This window comes from Crocodylus siamensis, chromosome 4 (genome assembly GCF_052110815.1).
Source record: "Crocodylus siamensis isolate JL-2025a chromosome 4, ASM5211081v1, whole genome shotgun sequence".
NCBI classification, from domain to species: domain Eukaryota; kingdom Metazoa; phylum Chordata; order Crocodylia; family Crocodylidae; genus Crocodylus; species Crocodylus siamensis.
Window position 1 is genome coordinate 217,927,553 of NC_143398.1, and position 19,332 is coordinate 217,946,884.

The 19,332-nt window shown below is 42.3% G+C and overlaps 1 protein-coding gene and 1 long non-coding RNA gene across 4 annotated transcripts in view; both read right to left on the reverse strand.

Annotated features, from left to right (window-relative positions):
• GALNT13 (polypeptide N-acetylgalactosaminyltransferase 13) overlaps positions 1-19,332 on the reverse strand; it is a 434,504-nt gene that overhangs the window by 351,826 nt on the left and 63,346 nt on the right. The window lies entirely within an intron of this gene.
• The window catches only part of LOC149867578 (uncharacterized), a 33,229-nt gene continuing 22,556 nt past the window's right edge, over positions 8,660-19,332 (reverse strand). The window contains exon 2 of the long non-coding RNA XR_016442090.1: positions 8,660-11,268. This is a non-coding gene — a long non-coding RNA (uncharacterized LOC149867578). The remainder of the gene's footprint in view (positions 11,269-19,332) is intronic.

The following is a 19,332-nucleotide window of genomic DNA, read 5'->3' on the forward strand; positions in this document are numbered from 1 at the left end:
TTTTCTGCCCTTTTTGTAATCAGCTTTTGCAGGCTGGAACTCAGGCAGCCTGCAGAGACCTTTGCAAAATCAGGAAATCTATGGGTTTCTCTGCTAAAAGGGGAAATCTGTGGTTTTCTCCATTTTTCTGTGGGAAACTGAAATCCCAGATCCCTGCTGAGCAGGCACTGAGACTCAGCCTCTTCTTAACCTTTGTGGAACATCTTGCCATAACTGTGCTGTAGTTTATGGGGAAGCAGGACTGTCAAATTCTTAAAGTTATTTTTAACATAAATTTGAAAATTCCACATTAAATACATAAACTGATTTGAGAATCAGGTGGTTCCTATGGACACACAAAAAGCAAAGACTTGCTTGCCAACTACTTTTAGTTTTCACAGTTTATCATGTGTATTCTCTGCAAGTAGACTGTCAGCTCACCTTAGTATTATTACTATTTTGTATTGTCATAGTGCCCAGGAATCTTAAACACCAGCTGGGCCCTGTTATGCTACGTACTGTACAAAGCCAGAACAAAAGGATAACCTTTTCCCAGAGATCCTATAGTCTCCCAGAGACCAATGATGCTGAGGCCTAGTACTTGTATACTGCAAGGTACACAAATGTTGATCAGTGCTAATGATAGCTGCAGTTTGCAGCAGTCATGCACTCATGCCCACAGGATCTTGGAGGACTGAAAGGCAATTGCACCCCCTCACCCAACCTTTCAGGCTTCCTCTCTTCCCCTTGGAGCTCTCCCAGTTCTCTTCTACCTCCTGGGGTCCCACCTTGAACCTTGGGGTTTCCGCCACCACTTCCACACTTACTTGTGGCTGCCTGCACTGTCTGACATGGGGAGCATTCAGGAAAGGGTAAACCTGCCTGCCTGACCCCCCACTGCTGGGCTGAGACCAGCCCAGAGAGCAGCAGCAGCGGTGGGGGCCAGGCAGGCAGCTAACCTTTTCCTGCCTGCTCCCTAAGGATAAACAGCACAAGCAGCCACAAGTAAGCTTGGGTGGGGGGGTGAGAACAGTCAGTGGGGATTTGGGGTGTTGGGGAAGGCAGTAGGCCTGATCCAGGCCAGCAGGAGAGATGGCAGGTGAGTGGGAGTTTTACACTAAAGGTGTGGCCTAGAGTGGTTGCATCTTAGTGTAGCAGGAGTTGGATCAGAGAATTCTGCCCGGAAGTAGCATAACTGAACCACCTAATGAGTGCTTCAAACTAGTTTCAGGTGTTGATATGCAGAGAATCTAGATGGTAAGAGCTCCAGGAGCTGCCCAAAATTACATTACAACAAAGGCCTATATAGGTGAGAAGCACAAAGAAAAAATGAGACAATACTAACATGACAAACAGCATCCACACTGTATTATTATACATCACTTATGAAAACAATGGATGTTATAGTTAGGGAATATGGGTGCCATCCTCCACCAAGTCTGGCCAGAGACAAAATGACCCAGGAAACAAAAGGGAAATTCTTCTCCCCAACACTGTTCTCTCCCATCTCCACGCTCCTACCTGTTTATAGTGTGTGCATAGGGTTCTGAATCTAAGGAGAGCAATCCATTCTGGAAGTACATATGCATCAGTAAGATACAGAGGAAATACAAAGTGGTATGAAAGAAGCTGTATAGATGTTGAGACATATGACTGAGTAGCAACAGCAGAGCAAGCAAGAATATATGGAGATTATGCCAATTTCTATGTTGCATTTTTTAAATGAACAATACTTCTAACTTCTAAAACTTTTGACTTATCTTTTTAAAGGCAGTTACTTTTTTTTTTTTATAGGAAGTTCTTCCTCACTTTAGTCTTCTAACACAAATTGGCATTGTGTCCATCCTTGGGTCATGCACTGAAAGAGCAAGTGATGAAGCTGAAAAGAGAGATGCACGTGTTCACATGAGTGAAAACATTCTAAAACCTAATAATATGTTTTCCTGGTGGAGACCACCTGTATTGATTTGAATATAATTTTGTTGAGAGACCTGACCTACATTTACAAAATAATCATGCATTACATCAAAAATGATCCCTTGCTAAATGTATTTTATTTTCTTTCTTTGTTAATGTATTTGGTAATGTATCTGGGTCTGTGAAATATTTGCAACTATGTTTTTAAGAAGCTTTCTTTTTCCCTTCTCTTAGTTTGTGAGAACAGCAATAAGAAAGCATCTCATCACAACTTCAACATTAGAAATAGTATATTTGAAATTCACACCGCACATAGACAAAAAGGGATAAAAAAGGTTAAATAACTTAAAAGAAACAAAAGTAAATACACATGCCAGTTAAGAGAAGCAAAGCATAATTAAAGAGGCAAGTATGTATTATCTTAACTCCGAAGAGTTAGGATACAATAAAGAATATCCAAAAATTATGAGAGCTCATAGTCATAAAAATGAACACAGAAAGAAGAGAGACAGAAAATGGTCTGTCAACAAAATGTAGTGAAACACAAAAATAGAAAGATAATTCTGCCTGAAAATCAAATCTCAGATTAAACACATCTGAATCCTCAAAGCAAAAATGGTTATGAAATGAAGATTATATATAGAAAGTAGGTATTTTCTGGGCAATCATAATTATTTCTCAAACTCTCTTCTATAACTCAGCAAAACCTCTATTTTTTCAGCAGAGCATGAAAATTACAGGCAAACAGACAGACTGTGTCAAAAGCATATAGAAAATGTTTATTCTTCCATATGTGTTCCTGTGGGGGTGTGACATCTTGTGTGTGAGCTTAAACAATTGCATATGAATATAACAGATAAGCAAAATTTAAAATGTTCCAAGGCATTAGCTAATTTAACTGCTGTTGTGTTATCCCCACCATAATAGCAATGCATGCTGCAGTCTAAAGATTAGCTGCCATAAAATAAGTGGGCCAAGGATACAAAAGTGAAATAATCACAAAACATTAAAGTAAATATCAGTGCCCTCTCCAACAAGTATATTCAGGGCCCGATATATCAACCTGTATGAAGAAAACATCCACCAACACTGGCAATGATTGGGGGAATTTTGGCAGATCATGTACCATATATTTGAGTACGTGATGTCCTGATTTTTTTTATTTGCATTTTTTCTGATAAATCTGCAAAGGGGCTAGGTGGTCTATATTTTGGAAGACTTCCAAGTAGGTAAATGAAAAAGGAAAGAAGCACAAAATTAAAATGAAAATTAAGAAACATTTAAAAGGAACTTAAATCCCTGTTTCTAATTATAGTGGCCTAGATTAATGCTTCTAGGGAGCTCTCCCTTGAAAACTAATAAAGGTCTCCCAAAACTAGCTAACAAAGGTTCATATTGTTTTTTGAATCTGGAAGTTTATCACTTCAGTTTAACAGGTGGTAAAAACAAGGTACAAGGAGACTAAGTGACTAACACAAGTTCATACAGGAAATCCATTGTACAACCAAAAATAAAATCAAGTTTTCCCAGTTATTAATCCAGTTGCTTTTAACCTATCAACAACCTTCCTGATTGACATCTGAGGTGGTACATATCTGAACACCAAGCATATGCAAGAAAAGCTCATTACTGCAAACTCAGTTTAAAGGAAACCCCAGCTATTAACACTAGCAACAGCAAAAAAAAAATATTCATTATTATATTATGATACAGAAAATTAACTCCTGCAAGGAACACTTTTAATTAACTTTTTTTTTCCTTATCCTAAGGGGAAGCTGCATGGGACATGCAACATTTTAACACACCTGCAGCTCTGACAATGGTAAGCTCTGAAAGGCATCTTTTTTGTTCAACAGAACACGACCTACATTGTTACTCAAGAGTGAGCAACCTGCAGCATGAGTGCCACACATGGCATAGGTAGCTTGTGTGCAACATGCCAGAGATCATGGTCTCTGTTCCCTGCTCCCTTCCCAGTAGCAGATTGAGCAGGGAGCAGAAAGAAGAGCAGAACACTGGACAGGGGAAGGGGATTAGAGTGGTGCTTGGGGAGGGGGTACAAGTTTCCCTCGATTTGTGTGTTAAATGTGTTCCCAGAAAACTGTGCATAAAATGAACCCAGTTTATAAAGTAACAAAAAGGGATATGTTCCCACAGCGGTGACGGAGGGAGGGATGTGGCACAGCCCATCGGCTGCTCCCAGGAGTTCAGCAGGGACCAAAGCAGAGGAGACTGAGTGGGTGCAGCTCTTACTGCTATGTGCACACCTGGTGGGCTATGAGCCTGCGCCGGGCTCTTCCCAGGGAGCGGATATTCCCAGATCTTTGCATGGGAGGACAGCAGGCTGCCACTGCAGGCTGGGACCAGTGGCGGCACCAGGCTCTTCCCGGCAGTCGGTGGCAGCACCAGGAGGGCAGGTTGTGGGGAGGGGTGCTATGGTGAATCTTGGGGTGGCAGGAGCCCTGCTCCCATCGCCATGGCCTGCCCTGAGCGCCAGGAAGAGCCCGGTGCCACCCCCAGCCCCAGCCTGTAGCAACAGCCTACTGTCCTCCTGTGTTGCAGATCCAGGGGCACGTACCCCCCCCCCCAGGAAGAGCTTGGCACAGCCCCCTTGCCTACAGGCCTCCCGGGGTGCAAGTAGCAACAAGGGCCGCGCCCCCACTTAGTTTTCTCTGCTTTGCTCCCAGCTGCAGCCCCGGGAGCGGCCAACAGGCTGCACTGCACCCTCCACCTACAGACTCACCTCACTGCCCCCCGGGCCTCCACTAATCCCCACTCACCCCAGCCCCTGCTGCAGCAGCCTCAGGAGCAGCTGACACCACCTGCTTGGACCATGGTACAGCAGTCCAGGGGCTGAGGTTAGCGAAGACAAGCAGAGCCCCAGAGCCAATCACGTAAGATTTACCTTGCATATAATTAATTTAGGGTATAAAAAGGATCATCGCATAAGAGCGAATTCATATATACAGAACCCACATAAATCAAGGGAAACCTATATAGGGCTTAAGTCGTAACATGCCTTCTGGCCCTCACTTATATAGCTGATGCCACCAGGGTAACATCCAAGAACGAATTCTTCTGAACAATAATATTTTGATTGACAAACCATAACAGTGTACACTTTTACATTGGATCTATAGCTATAGTTACCAATATGCATTCAGGAGCTACTTACAAAGGACTAGGTTACAGCTAGGTCTAATGTGGCTCCACAATTAAGTAAGATGGGAGATGGGCTCTCATTACATTCTTCTGACCATTTCTTTGGGACAAGTCTGGATTGTGTTTCTGAACAAGGGAGGAGAGAACATAATTTTTCAATGTTCTTCCCCTAATTATAGCCTAGATGCATTAATTAATGTACCTCAGAGGTTTACATCCAATGTGCAATGTCTCCTAGGACTATTTCATGGTTGGTGGCGTTTACAGATACTCTTTTTCTCAGGGCCATTGCCTATAGGCCCATCTAGAGGTAGAATGTTAAGAGCTGACAGGAGGCTTCATACAATTGCAGATGAAGGAGACTATATCCTTGAGAAAGTTAAGGAAAATCTCCCTCAGAAACCAAGGGAGTATTTTTTTTCCCCCACAAACACCAATTTCCCCTTCTTTCCTCCTACCCATAGAATTTATAGAGACATGCTGGGCATTTCCTCCGCCCCCTATCGCTTCCTCTCTCCCCTCCCCCACTCCCCTGCTCCCAGTGGGCATCATACTAGGCACATTTTGAAGGTTGGAAAGGTTTTTTTGTTTGTTTGGTTTGGTTTTTTTACAGCCAAATTTCACCCTACTGAAGATTATTTTTACCCACTCAGGACCCTGGAAGGTGGGTTGTAAAATTCACCCTCTTGCACAGCTCAAAGCAGGTAACTGACCAGTACCAAGTGTGATACCAGGGTTCTTGGAATTGGAAGCGGATTAAGAGGAGGCCTCTCCTAAAGGCACAAAATGGGACTTCTCATGCTTACTAGAGCACAACAACTCCTCCTCACACATAGCCTCAGAAATAGTGCAGGTGACTGACTGGATGACAAAGTAGTAATGATCTACCCTGGATCAGTTATTGCTGGATGGTTCCCAGATGTGTTACTTAATAAAGCTGTGGCCTAGTTCAGGTACCTTACTGATGGTCTTGCTTCCTGCAGTATCTGTGACAAAGCAGCTGTTCAGCCTATAACAGAACCTATAACAGGAATCAAAAAGCCTCTTAGCAGGTAAAATGAGGCAGAACTTCTCTAAAGGCCTGTTTCACCAATTTGCACTGTACAAAACACCAGTATCGTAACTGGGGGGAGGAGGAGGCAACCCTGGGCATTGCCTTTGTGGGGTACACAAAAGCAGCCATTGCTGTCATGGTACAGTCAGCTACAGCCATACAGTGCCTGACTATCACCACAATGGGCACAGCAGGAGTTGGCATTTCCCTAGGCACCATACAGTTGTCCAAGGCACAGAAGCACAGCAGTGCAGCCCTAAGACACACTCACTGTGCAGCTACACTAACAAGATAAACTCACCAGTACAGCTCTTAGTTGTTTATCAACTGGGGAAATAACAGTTGCCAAACTGTACTCAAAATTTACAGCGTTTATTAGCATTTATTTAAGTGTCAATATTCAAGGAAACTCTTCCTAATCCCCTTGTAAGAAGCAAAGTTCATTTGATAATATCTTGTATTGAAGCAACTAAAGACTTGGGCAACAAGCTTGCACTGTAGACATCATGTATCATAGTAGCCAGCTTTTTTAAGGTTGGGAAGGATTCACCAGAGAAGACCGCAGCAAGGTGCGGGCCCCAGGGCAAATCAGCCTGTACAGGGCCCAGGCACAGTGGGAGGGAGGGGGTGGCAAGTGGCCAAAGCATGGGGCAATTAACCCAGGTCCCGTTTCCCCCCACACACACATCTCCCTTGGGGACAGCCCTGGGAATCACTCTCTCACTACCAAACTGCCATAGAGAGAAAGAAAAAAAGAAAAGAAAACAAAACACAACACGTGCACTATGTATATGGACAAAATATAACTTATGGAATCTTGATATAGAAATTTCCGGCAAATATATACCATAAGTGACATTTAGAACTTGCTTATAAGCAACCTGAATTATTTTATAGACATGTTCCGACAACTTATATCTCTAGAGTTTATTTTTTCCCCCTAGACTCCAAGTCTCATGAATAATTAACTCTGTGTCTATTAACCATAGTCACCTCTTTAGAGATTTTATTCTGTATCTCCTTAATAGAAGGCTTTGAAGTATGAAGAGTCTGAGCAAAAAGCGAATATTTTTATGTGCTTGAACGAAATTAACCAAAAGAGAGCACAGCTATGAAGTGACATTTTAAGACACAGGCTTAGAAAGGTTAGGTGACAGAACCATTTGCCCTCTGAAGTTTGGGAAAGGACTGATCAAGGAATCCGCCATGGTTCTTCATTTCCATACCTAAAGCTTTGCTGAGCCTAAGTTGTTTTACCAAATACACAGCAATCTGAAAAGTGTAGTAGCATCCTGTAGATATAATTGACGTAACTGCTTTTGTACAAACCATTTTGGCATTTGTCCTGAAAAAGAAAAGGAAAAACTCAAAAGATAAATATTACTGAAATTAATGCTATTAATTTTTGGAGTTCTTCTACTATGTGAAGATTTTTAGTTTTTTCCTCTCCTGGTTCATTATGTCAGTTTCAAATGCAAAGGCAACATGAATCCACAATGTAAGGAGATGTAATGATTTGGACGCTTTGATATAAAACCCATTTACTTATGTTGGCTTCTTGTTGTGGTAATGCATGTTACTGGAAATCACAATTTCTCAAACGGCAACAATTTTTAATTGTACTTACTTGTTATTAGAAGAGAAGCAGATCTTATATTTAAAAGTTATATCACACTTTCCATCATGAAGTTATTGGGATTTTTTCTCGAAAGCCAGTACACCTCCACTGTTTGTAGTAGACATCTGAAATTCTTCACAAGAAAAGCCAAGGTCTTTGATACTTTTCATTTGTTCCATAATATTCTTGTCAGATTTGGCTGTAATATGAACTATTTATCTAGATAAATCTATAGCTATATCTATACACCATTTATTTCCCTTTTGCAGCTTGTGTTGCATGCATACCAAAACACTAAACGACATGAACATTCTAATGTTGGACCCATACTATTCCCAAAGCTACTGCACTGCAAGTCTCTAGAGATAGCATTGGTAGTAAAAAAAAAATCCCAGAGCTGTCCTACCCCAAGATGGAACATGTGACCCCACAAAACAACCTCTTCATTTGAGGATTCTATGAGTGTATCTGAATAGCAATCTCAGCTCATCTCAACAAGATCACTCAAGCTGCCCCACTTGCTCTCATTTGCACATGTCAAATTGAAGAAGTGCAGGTAAAGCCACTCTGGGGTTACTTCCAGCACCCACTCAAGCCATTCAAGAAAGAATGCAAGGGGAGGCCCCCAGAGCTGCTTTACCGCTGCATTTCCTGGGGTTGTAAATGGGGCAGGATGCGTTTCTGCAGGAACATACCAGAGATGCCAGTAAGCAAGAAATGCCACACTTGGTTGCCTTCAGAGCCTCAACTCCCTTTGCATATACGCACTAAGACTTATCTTCAGTTACAAAAATAAAATCACATACTATTTTTCTCAGTGAGAACTCTGCCACACAGTGCAGAGAATAGATGAAAAAGCAGACCAAATTAGGATTAAAGTCAGTATTTCCCAACTTCCAAGTCTGCAAGATAAAAATGTTCTTTCAACATAGGTTGTAGGATGGTTTTATTTAATAATTCCATAATTACAGAACAAAATACAATACTGACTTTAACAAAGAACGTAACAGGTTGTTAAGTTTTTTTAACAGATAAATGTGATCGAGTTCTCATATATTTACTGGAGTATATCTAGTTTTTAGTTTACAAGGAAGCCCCCAAAATATGGTTTTCTTTTATAATTTCACTTAAAAAAAAAATGCTCAGGTATAATCGCCTTTGATAACAATTTCTCACATAAAATTATGTAAAGGGATAAGCAAAAAATATATACAGAAACCATACATACTACTGGTTTTGTTCAAAATCTTCATCAAAGACCTAAAAGATTGGATGGAGTGAACATTCAGCAAGTTTGCAGATGACACTAAGCTGTGGAGGGGTAGTAGATGTGCTGGGGAGGTAGGGCTAGGATTCGGAGAGACCTCAAAAAATTGGACAGTTGGACCAAAAGAAATCTCATGAGATTCAATAAGGACAAGTGCAAAGTCCTGCACTTGGGACGGAACAATCCCATGCACCGGTACAGGCTAAGGGCCGATTGGTTGGGCAGCAGCTCTGTAGAAAACAGACCTGGGGGTTACAGTGGACAAGGAGGTGAATGTGAGCTAACAGTTCAAGGAGGCTAATGACATACTAGGCTGCATTATTAGGAACACTGCCCGCTGATCAAGGAAAGCCGTTTTTCCCCTCTATTTGGCACTGGTGATGCCACATATTGAGTACTGTGTCCAGTTTTGGGCCCCCCACTATGGAAAGGACATAGACAAAGCCCTGACTAGGATGATATAGTTAGGGATGATCCTGCTTTGAGCAAGGGGTTGGACTAGATGACCTCCTGAGGACCCTTCCAACCTTATTTTCTATGATTCTAAAAATATGGCCACGTATATGAATGGTCCTCTCATTTTAAATCAAGAATCACTTTCACAACTAAATTTTGTGTTTGAATAACATAGATCAATGGTGGCAAAACCGTGTTCCATATACGAATGGAGATCTATGAGGTCATAGTAAGGAGTCCATACTTGATCCACTGACAGCAGTGCTCATGCATTTCAGTTTGACAGCCTACTGGCCCCAAAAAAGGCAAATGATTAAAAAATCCTCTACATATATTAGTGGCATTAGAAAGTATGCCAAGTACACTGTAACACTGGGCAATTGATCCATCTTGCCTAAACTCTCAGATGCACCAGTCAAATTGTATTAATTCTTCACAAAGTTCCATCCGATGCTGGGAGCTAAACAGTAACTATCCTTTACTGTTGTCCTCCACTTCCATCTCTTAGTGTACTGGTGCACAAAGAAGGGTCAACAGAAATTAGAAACTCACAAAACTATTCAGAGAAACTGGGCTGATGGAAAAGCAGAGAAAATGCTGGGAGAGGATAATGATACACAGTTTTAAGAGGGGCAGAAGCCTCACAAAGCTTTGTGCAAAGGACCTAAACCTGATCCAAATTCAGTCTTCAAAATACAAACCTGTATATTGAAACACAAATATTTGCTCCAAATTGCCAAATAACTTAAGATTCCTTGAGTTAAGGAGGACAGACCAGGAGCACATTTTTTTGCTGTTGGTTTTTCTGGGGTGGGGGTATGGGGGGGGAAGGAAGAGAGATTCAATCCTAAAACTTCTATAATCTATTTTTGTGTTTCAAACACAACTTTAAATTGTTCTTTTAACAGTGCAATGGTAGTCTAGATGTTTTTTGGATCTTTGTATAAGCTATACTGCTCTTATACTATCTTCCCTGATAAACCTATTTTTTGAAGACAGTGTGTTCTTTAAAACAGAAAAAGCTCTCTTCAAAACTAATACTATTCTATGAGGAGAATCTGCTGTGAAGTTGTTCTAAATGTTTATTACCTCAGAAGAGATATCTAAACTGGTGACTTCCACCGGAACGGTTCTGCAGTTTGCCATCAGTTTAAATGTTTTGATATGGATACTGCAGAAACTGAAGATGTAATCTTATATAGTATGACTCCTAACAAGTAATATCACATGATGTACAGAACAGACCATATTAGTGATGACAGGACACAAGAAGCTAGCTGAGACTCCTGACAGCTACATACGGTAACTAATCCAAATTCAACAATGTGGACACTGAACATACAATGTGGACTTACGACACAATTGGTTCCCGCATCTTAAGTTGAAACATGGTAGTCGGAACTGATTTTTCCCATTGGAAACAATGTTATAAATGAAGAATTGGTTCCTGAACCAAGCCCTGATACCCTATTTTCACCAAAAATAACGCAAAATTTTGCACTTAATCAATTATAGATGAGTAATATAGCTACATGAATGTATTTATATTGTAAATAGCAATCGCATTGCTTTGGAAGGACTTCTTTCAGGTGACTTTGCTGGACATTTTGAAGGGCTCTTGGCTCGACTTTTTGAAGGGTTCTTGGCTAGAGTCCTCTCAGGAGTCTTGGCTGCAGGTTTTTCTGGAGTCTTGTCTGCTTTCTTAAAGAAAGCATCCGAGGAAGTTTGGACAGATGTTCTCCAGGGAGATGGGCGATGCAGCAAACTTGTTCGCTGGCTTGGCATCGCGTTGGATCAAGTGTTGTAAAGTCAAAACTGAGATCAGAAAGTTGAAACGGAGTGTTAATTTATAAAGGTTGTAAGTGTGAAACGTTACTCAAAACGTTTTAAATCAAGGACTGCCTGTATTGTGATACAACTTTTTAACTCCATTTATACAGCTTTTAAAATGAATGCACGCCACACATTTTCCAAGGGACTCTTAGAAAATAATAATAATGGATCAAAGTATATAATCCCTTTGAAAACAGAGCAAGCAAATGTTTATTGCAGGGAGCACTACGAAGGTCAGACTGACTCCATCTAAGCAGCTGTACAAAGAGAGGTAGCCTGAAGAGGTTCTTCGGACAAATAGATGGACAACAAACATGTTAACAACTAGGGAGCCAAAAGTCACATTATACAATTCCTGATAGTAAAATAGGCATTTCAGTATCAGTTTCTACTTAACTAAGAAGGATCACCTGTGAAAGAATATACATTTCCCACAATTACAATTTCTAAAGTTATTCATTTTAGATTATGAATAATTCTGTTGATACTGTACGCTAGTATTAATCATTGATAAACCAAGGCTGATTTAAAGTTTAGCAGAGAAATCTGAGATGCGTGAACTACCTGTAATAAAGCAATTATTCCTGTAAAGACTCTTTTCATGGTGCTACGAATTTGCATACGAGTTAAATAGCATTTGCTACTATACTAACTGCAATGAAGAATTATATGTTCCTATCTTAGGCATGTTTTTAATTTCAGACTATCAAATCAGTTTTCCTAGTTTCAGAAAGTAGCATGAAAACAAACAAACAAAAACACAACTTATTTGAGGAATGTACATTTAAATTAAAAAAGAGGAAGTTGGGGATAACCCTGTTCTTGCAGGTGTATATCGCTGACCTCCAAAATTAGCATCTGGACAACTGCCAAAATGGCAAGTAAAGATTTGACATTATTGTAATAGTACGTTGTATGATGAATTGATCTTTTTACAGACAGAACAAAACTAACAGATGAATCATCAGATAATGAAAAAAAAAATGTTTTCTACTTGCATTCATACGAAAATATATCCTGTATTTCTCCCTCTATTCTATATAGCTAGATGAATACATCCGTCTCATATTGCTGCCTTAATGTGATGGTTTCATAGTTGGTAGGGTCAGAAGGGACCTGAGCAGATCATCAAGTCCAACCCCCTGCCATGGCAGGAAAGAGTACTGGAGTCAAACAACCCCAGCAAGGTGTTCATCCACCCTCCTCTTAAACACCCCCAGGGTAGGAGCCAGCACCACTTCTCTTGGAAGTTGGTTCCAGATCCTAGCCACCCTAACTGTGAAGTAGCGCCTCCTGATAGCTAGCCTAAGTCTACCCTCTGCCAGCTTGTGGCCGCTATTCCTGGTCATTCCTGGCGGTCCTTGGGGGAACAGGGACTCCCCCAAAGCCTGCTGGTCCCCTCTGACTAGTTTGTAACAGGCCACTAGATCCCCCCTCAGCCTTCTCTTGCGGAGGCTGAACAGGTTCAGGTCCCTTAACCTCTCCTCAGAGGGGCTGCCCTGCTGCCCCTGATCATGCGAGTGGCCCTCCTCTGGATCCTCTCCATGTTGTCCACATCCCTCCTGAAGTGCGGTGCCCAGAACTGGACGCAGTACTCCATCTGCGCGGCCTGACCAGTGCCGCATAGAGGGGGAGGATAACCTCTTTGGACCTGCTCGAGATGCATCTGTTGATGCATCACAAGTTAAGGTTGGCCTTCCTGACCGCTTCCCCACACTGTCAGCCCATGTTCATTTTGGCATCAATAGTAATTCCAAGATCCTTTTCTGCCTCTGCACTGACGAGAAGGGAGTTCCCCAGCCTGTAGGTATGCTGCTGGTTCTTCCTCCCCAGGTGCATCACCTTGCACTTGTCAGTCTTGCATCCCATCCTATTCTCATCTGCCCACTCTTGTAACCTGTCTAGGTCAGATTGCAGCCTGTTTCTCCCTTCTAGCATGCCCACATCCCCCCACATCTTAGTGTCATCTGTGAATTTGAACAGGGTGCTTTTTACCCCCTCTTCCAAGTCACTGATGAAGATGTTGAACAATACGGGCCTGAGGACTGAGCCCTGGGGGACCCCACCGCCCACATCCCTCCAGGCTGAATAAGACCCATCCACCACCACTCTCTGGGTGCGACCCTCCAGCCAACTAGTGACCCATTTGACTGTGTAGCTGTCAACACCACAGTCCCCTAGTTTTTTTTAATGAGAATGAGGTGAGAGACAATGTCAAAGGCCTTCCTACAGTCCAGAAAGACTACGTCCACTGCTACCCCTGCATCCAAGGATTTTGTGACCTGGTCATAGAAGGCCACCAGGTTGGTCTGACAGGATCTGCCTCTAATGAACCCGTGTTGGTTGCCCCTAAGCATGATCTCCCCTGCTGGCCCCTCGTGGACATGCACCAGGATAACTCTCTCAAAAAGCTTCCCCAAGACCAAGGTAAGACTGACTGGCCTATAGTTTCCTGGGTCCTCCTTCCTCCCTTTTTTGAAAATGGGAACCACATCGGCCCTTTTCCAGCCCTCTGGCACCATGCCAGACCACCATGAGTGCTTGTAAAGCATGCCAGGGGTCTTGCAATGACCTCTGCTAATTCCCTCAGCACTCTGGGGTGGAGATAGTCTGGACCAGCTGATTTAAATATGTCCGGTCCCTCCAGAAGTTCCCTGACTAGATCTTTAATGACCCTAGGCCTGGGTGCACCTCCCCTGGGGCCTACGGGGTCCCAGTGGGAGGGGTGACCTGGTCCCTGCTCAGGAATATGGAGGCAAAGAAATTGTTAAATAGGTTAGCTTTATCATCTGCTGTGATGACCAGATTTCCTAGCGTGTCTTGCAGAGGCCCCACCTTACCTGGTACCCTTTTTACCCCCTATGTATTTAAAAAAGGGCTTCCTGTTATCCTTGACCTGGGTAGCTAGTCCCAGTTCCATATCCACCCTGGCCTTCCTGACCGCCCCCTACACCCCCAAGCAACCAAGGTATAGTCCTCCCTTCCATTGGGCATATGCCTCCTTTTTAGTTAGGAGATGTTCCCATATACTTTTGGTGAGCCATCGGGGCTTTTGTACCCTCTTGCCCCCTTTGACAATGATTTCATCTGCAATAATTATAACTTTTGCTTAAGAATGCTGACTATGACTATATTCTCTTGGCAAGTATTTTTTTAAATAATATGAAATATTATTTAAAAAGTAAGCCTCATTTTTCATAAGTCTAATATGAAAAATGAGACTTATTTATGTTCTAAGTTCCAGCAAAACTGACCATGCTTGTGAGAAAATGGCTGGTTATTTAGCAGCCAGCAGTTTACTGAAGCTGTACAACAAAACTGACTTTTTTTTTTTTAATCAACCAAGAAGAAAATCTTTTCCATAGAGCAGGGTCTCAACCATGTCTCCCAGACTGAATCTGGCTTACAAGATTTAGGATATGGACAGAAAAGAAATTATTTTAGTAGGTTCTCCCATTATAACTGTCATCTGGTTCCAGGGTAACTGTTTTGCTTACCCATCCAAATGCTTTGTTTACCTTTTGCCCTTTAATTTACATATAGACTGACTTGCTGAAGTGCTTTCATTTTAAACTTCGGCCCACCTAAAAACAGGTTCCTTGTTCTAGTTGAAAAATTAAATACACAGGACTAGTTCCTTACATAGTGAACAGGAAGAGTTAGATGCTTCCAGTTGATATTTCAGCACACCTAGGATCTGTTGAATGTCTATGGCTGTACTATATGGACATATATAAAGGACTTTTAATCAAGTTCAAATTACGGAGGAGCTGGGGGCGGGGAAGGTACTGAACACCCTGTAAGAGATGAGAGCCCACCATAAGGTTTAAAAATCATAACCGGGGGGGGGGGGGCAGTCTCCAAAAGGAAACCTTACACACATACCATGAGTCTGCTCCAATATGTTGGATTTCCGGTGCACTGGAGCAGACTCAATTAATTGAGCACATAATTAACATGCCTGGTGTTGCATCAGGTACAACCTGCAGGTATATAAGTGGTGCAGCACACATTAGTACTAAGAAAACAGTGGGCAGTGCATTTTGAACTACAACACATTCAATATGCTTTAATTGAAAGTGCATGCCACCATTTTCAGTGCTCCACAGCCCCAGTAGTGACTCCATGGTGGTGGCTGCTTGAGTGTCTCTGGGGGCACAGTTACAAAGCGGTCTAGGACAGCACAATCCTGGTCCCTCCCCTGCTACCCACCCTAAGGTGCACATGCAGCTGCTGTTACCACAAAATCAGGTCGAGGAAGCCAGTGCAGCAATCTGAGTTGCAAACAGCTGTGCTAGACTCCACAGCACCAAGCACACACCTGTGGCAACAGCAGCTATACATGTGCTTCCAGGCAGACAGCAGGAGTGGGGCCAGGGTTGCACTGTCTTCAGCTCCCTTCCCGGCTGGGTGCTGGAGCTGCATGCACAGCTACTGCGGGCACAGAGCTGCTGCTGTGGAGTGCGGCACAGCTTTTTGTAGCCTCCCAGCTGCAGCCAGCCTGGGCTCTGGGCAGCTGCTGCCTGCCACAGAGCCCGGGGCTGCTTGCAGCCTCCCAGCCACCTGCTGCGAGCAGCTGGGGCTTTGTGGCTGGTGACAGCTGCCCAGAGCCCAGGCTGCCTCTAGCATGCCAAGGAAAATGGCCTCACATACCATGCTCTGGCATGCATGCCAGGGGTTGCCAATCCTTGTTAGCATGTGTTATCAGCTGCACTACACATGGTGCTACACAAATTTTGCACATTCAGAGGAGGTTTCACTTTTTTTTTTTAATGTACTTGATGTTTACTATTGGAAGTAACTGGTGTCATGGATCATAACGGTTGACTGTATTATCCTGTGGGTTCATCAAACTTCTTAAGTTGTTTATTTAAAAAAATGTCTAAAAGAAAACAAATAGATTTATCTCATTTCAGTTTCACGAGGAAACCTATGACAAATGCAGTCTCTGATGATAGCAGAAGTCAGGCTGTGGTAACTGATTTGAGCCTGACCTGCAGCTCCACTGGCCAGCTAAGGGAAAGTTTTGGCCAGCTAAGGGAAAGTTTGGCAACAGAAAAAGCCACCGACAGTAGCGATACTGAAAACCCCACTTGCGCTACATCAATTCCAAATGCCTGGAACGCTAAACAGTGGGAGAAATGGAAGGAACATAATCCGTTGTTGTTTTTTCATGAAGGAAATCTAGGATGTACAATCTGCAAAAAAGCTAAATGACTTCATCTAAAAAAGGAATTCACCTATCAGAAGAATGGATGAATGGCATGGTGAATACATCCATTGTAAAACAAACATGAAAAAAAATTTAGAGACAGAGATAGCGCTGCTCATCAAAAGGCTGTCAGAATCGCCAGCGCAGGGGAGAAAAGTGTGCTTCTGCACATGGTTTCAGAGTTAAGCTCTCATTTATTCACCGAGACAGCCGCAGTATTCTGAACTGCACATCTAATTGCAAAAGAAAGGCCATCTTTTATCAAAATGAAACCTGTAGTTTCACTTCAAGATATGAATGGTGTAAAAATTGGCTCCATAGACTGCTGAGACTACTCTTGTTCAAACATTATCAAACACATAGCCTACAAAATTGAAAAGAAAATGATTTCAATGTTAAAAAGCACAGTCTTGTGTCAGCATCACAGTTGATGAAAACAGCTTGTATGGCCTAAACTACCTAATTGTTTACCTCAGATCTGATGCAACTGGCAAGAGCAACATAGAAAATATTTTTATGGACTTGGTGGAGCTTCAGCACAGCACAACTGGAGTGGCAGTATATACATCTCTAAAAGAAAATCTTCACAAATCAGATTTGGATGATGAGTATTTGAAAAAAATACTTGATCAGTGTTGCCACAGATGGGGCGTTTGTAATGACTGATAAGGTAACAGGACTGATTACTCTGTTAAAGAAAGATTTCCCCTTGCTAAAAAAATTAATCCATCGCCTTGCCCACTGGCTCAAACTTACAGTACAAAACTCCCTTAAAGCTGTTACAGGCTGCAACCACTTTGAATCTTTTATTTTGAAACTCTGCACTCTGTCCCACTAAAAAACACACAATTACTTGGTGAATTTGCAGCCAATCTCTAAATGAATATTTTAAAAATTGGTCAACTGTTTACAATATGCTGGCTTTCAAGCAACTTTAATACAGTGAAAGCACTGTGGAAAGATTACCCAGCACTGGCACAGAAATTGAAAATGGCAAGTGAAAACACTTCACATTCTGACAGGGAACAAAAGAAACACAGTGGACTGTACAAATGGCTTGCAACCAGGGGCTTTATATTTTATTTGGCTATGTCAAGATGTTCTTCGTGAACTCCAAAGCCTTTCCCTGAAACTTCAGAAAAGAAACATGCCCTTAACAGACTCACGCCACAAGTTTCTCCTGACTATGGAAGTTTTGAACGCTATGAAAACTGAGGGTGGAAAATCCACAAAAAAAAATTGAACGGTGCAACACAACCGAGGTGTTCAAGGGAGTGACTTTAAATAACACCTCGGGGGGCGGGGAGGAATCAATCAATCACCTGCAATTCTAGCAGACAGTAACTGATAATCCAGCCAAATGCTCCCAGACTTATAGTTTCATAGTTTCATAGTAGCTAGAGTCGGAAGGGACCTAGGTAGATCATCTAGTCCGACCCCCTGCCTTGGCAGGAAAGAGCACCGGGGTCAGATGACCCCGGCAAGGTGCTCATCTAACTTCCTTTTAAAAATCCCCAGGCTAGGAGCCTGCACCACTTCCCCTGGAAGCCGGTTCCAGGCCCTAGCCGCCCTGACTGTGAAGTAGCGCCTCCTAATATCTAATCTAAACCTACCCTCCGCCAGCTTGTGACCGTTATTCCTGGTCTCATCAACTTGGAACTCATCAACCTGCTAAAACCACTGGATACATATTTCTGGCCAAAAACTCAGGATTGTCTTGTTTTATATGGTGAAAATGAAACGCACAATTTCGCAAAACTACTTGGAGAACCTACTCAGGATGCTCTTGAGGAATTTCGTACTTGGAAGAGCTGCATGGTAAAGACAGCAGAAAGAGTCTATAAATTTAAAATTGCAAGCAAAATATACCTTGCCACTTCTGCTGAATGTGAACATGGTTTTTCAGCCATAAATGACACTGATAAAGTCTCACAAATGACATCGAGCACAGACCTTGGTTTTGCTCCTCTTCATGGATGCTAATGGCCCCTGCTAGAGATCCGATGCCTTTTGTGACATCCTGGCTGAAGGCAGGTCGTCATCCATCAACTTCATGGAAAGCAGGACAGCAGCCACAGAAGACTGATATTCAGCTTCTGGGGTCAATTTTATTTTAAGGTAGGCTAATCAATTAATGTATTTTGTTATTATTTGCTTAGAAGTAGCATATGTGTTTTTCTAAAAGTAAACTTGCGCTATGTGTGTAGAACTAGCTGTGGTGTGAATAATCTCTGTGTGCGCACGTGTGTGTTTGTATACGTGTAGGACCCTGACAAAATAGAGATGTTATTAGGGCATCATGATGAGCAGCCCGATTCTTTTTTGTGGACTTGCCACTTGCCCCCCTCCCCCCAGAAGTCAAAGTATAATTCAAACCTGGCTTTTAATATAGTCCAAAAGTTAAAAACAAATATCTTAAGGTTTACCTTAGTGATAACTGTGGATGATGTACGCTCCACACAACAAATAACGAGACACCTCTTTTCTAGGCTAGCCAGAACTTTCCGAGTGTCCTTCAAAGTGGACCAAGTAACCCAACAAAACTAAAAAAAGGAAGAGTAGAGTAAAATGAAGGCCAAAACCAAAAAGGAAAGATTGCAATCTCTTAGTAGACATAAAAAAAGTGCTTTTAGCTACTGTTATCTCCTGGGAATACAAAGATGGCCAAGAAATTGAAAGAACTCCCACTGGGTCTGTCAGAGAAACTAGGTGTCACTTAAAAATGTAAATTAACATGTTCTCCTACCTATTTCGTGTTGCTCAGAATGAACTTCAGCCAGTTTACCTTTAGCCTACCTCCTCTCTCAAAACAGGCCCCTAAAAAGAGATACCCC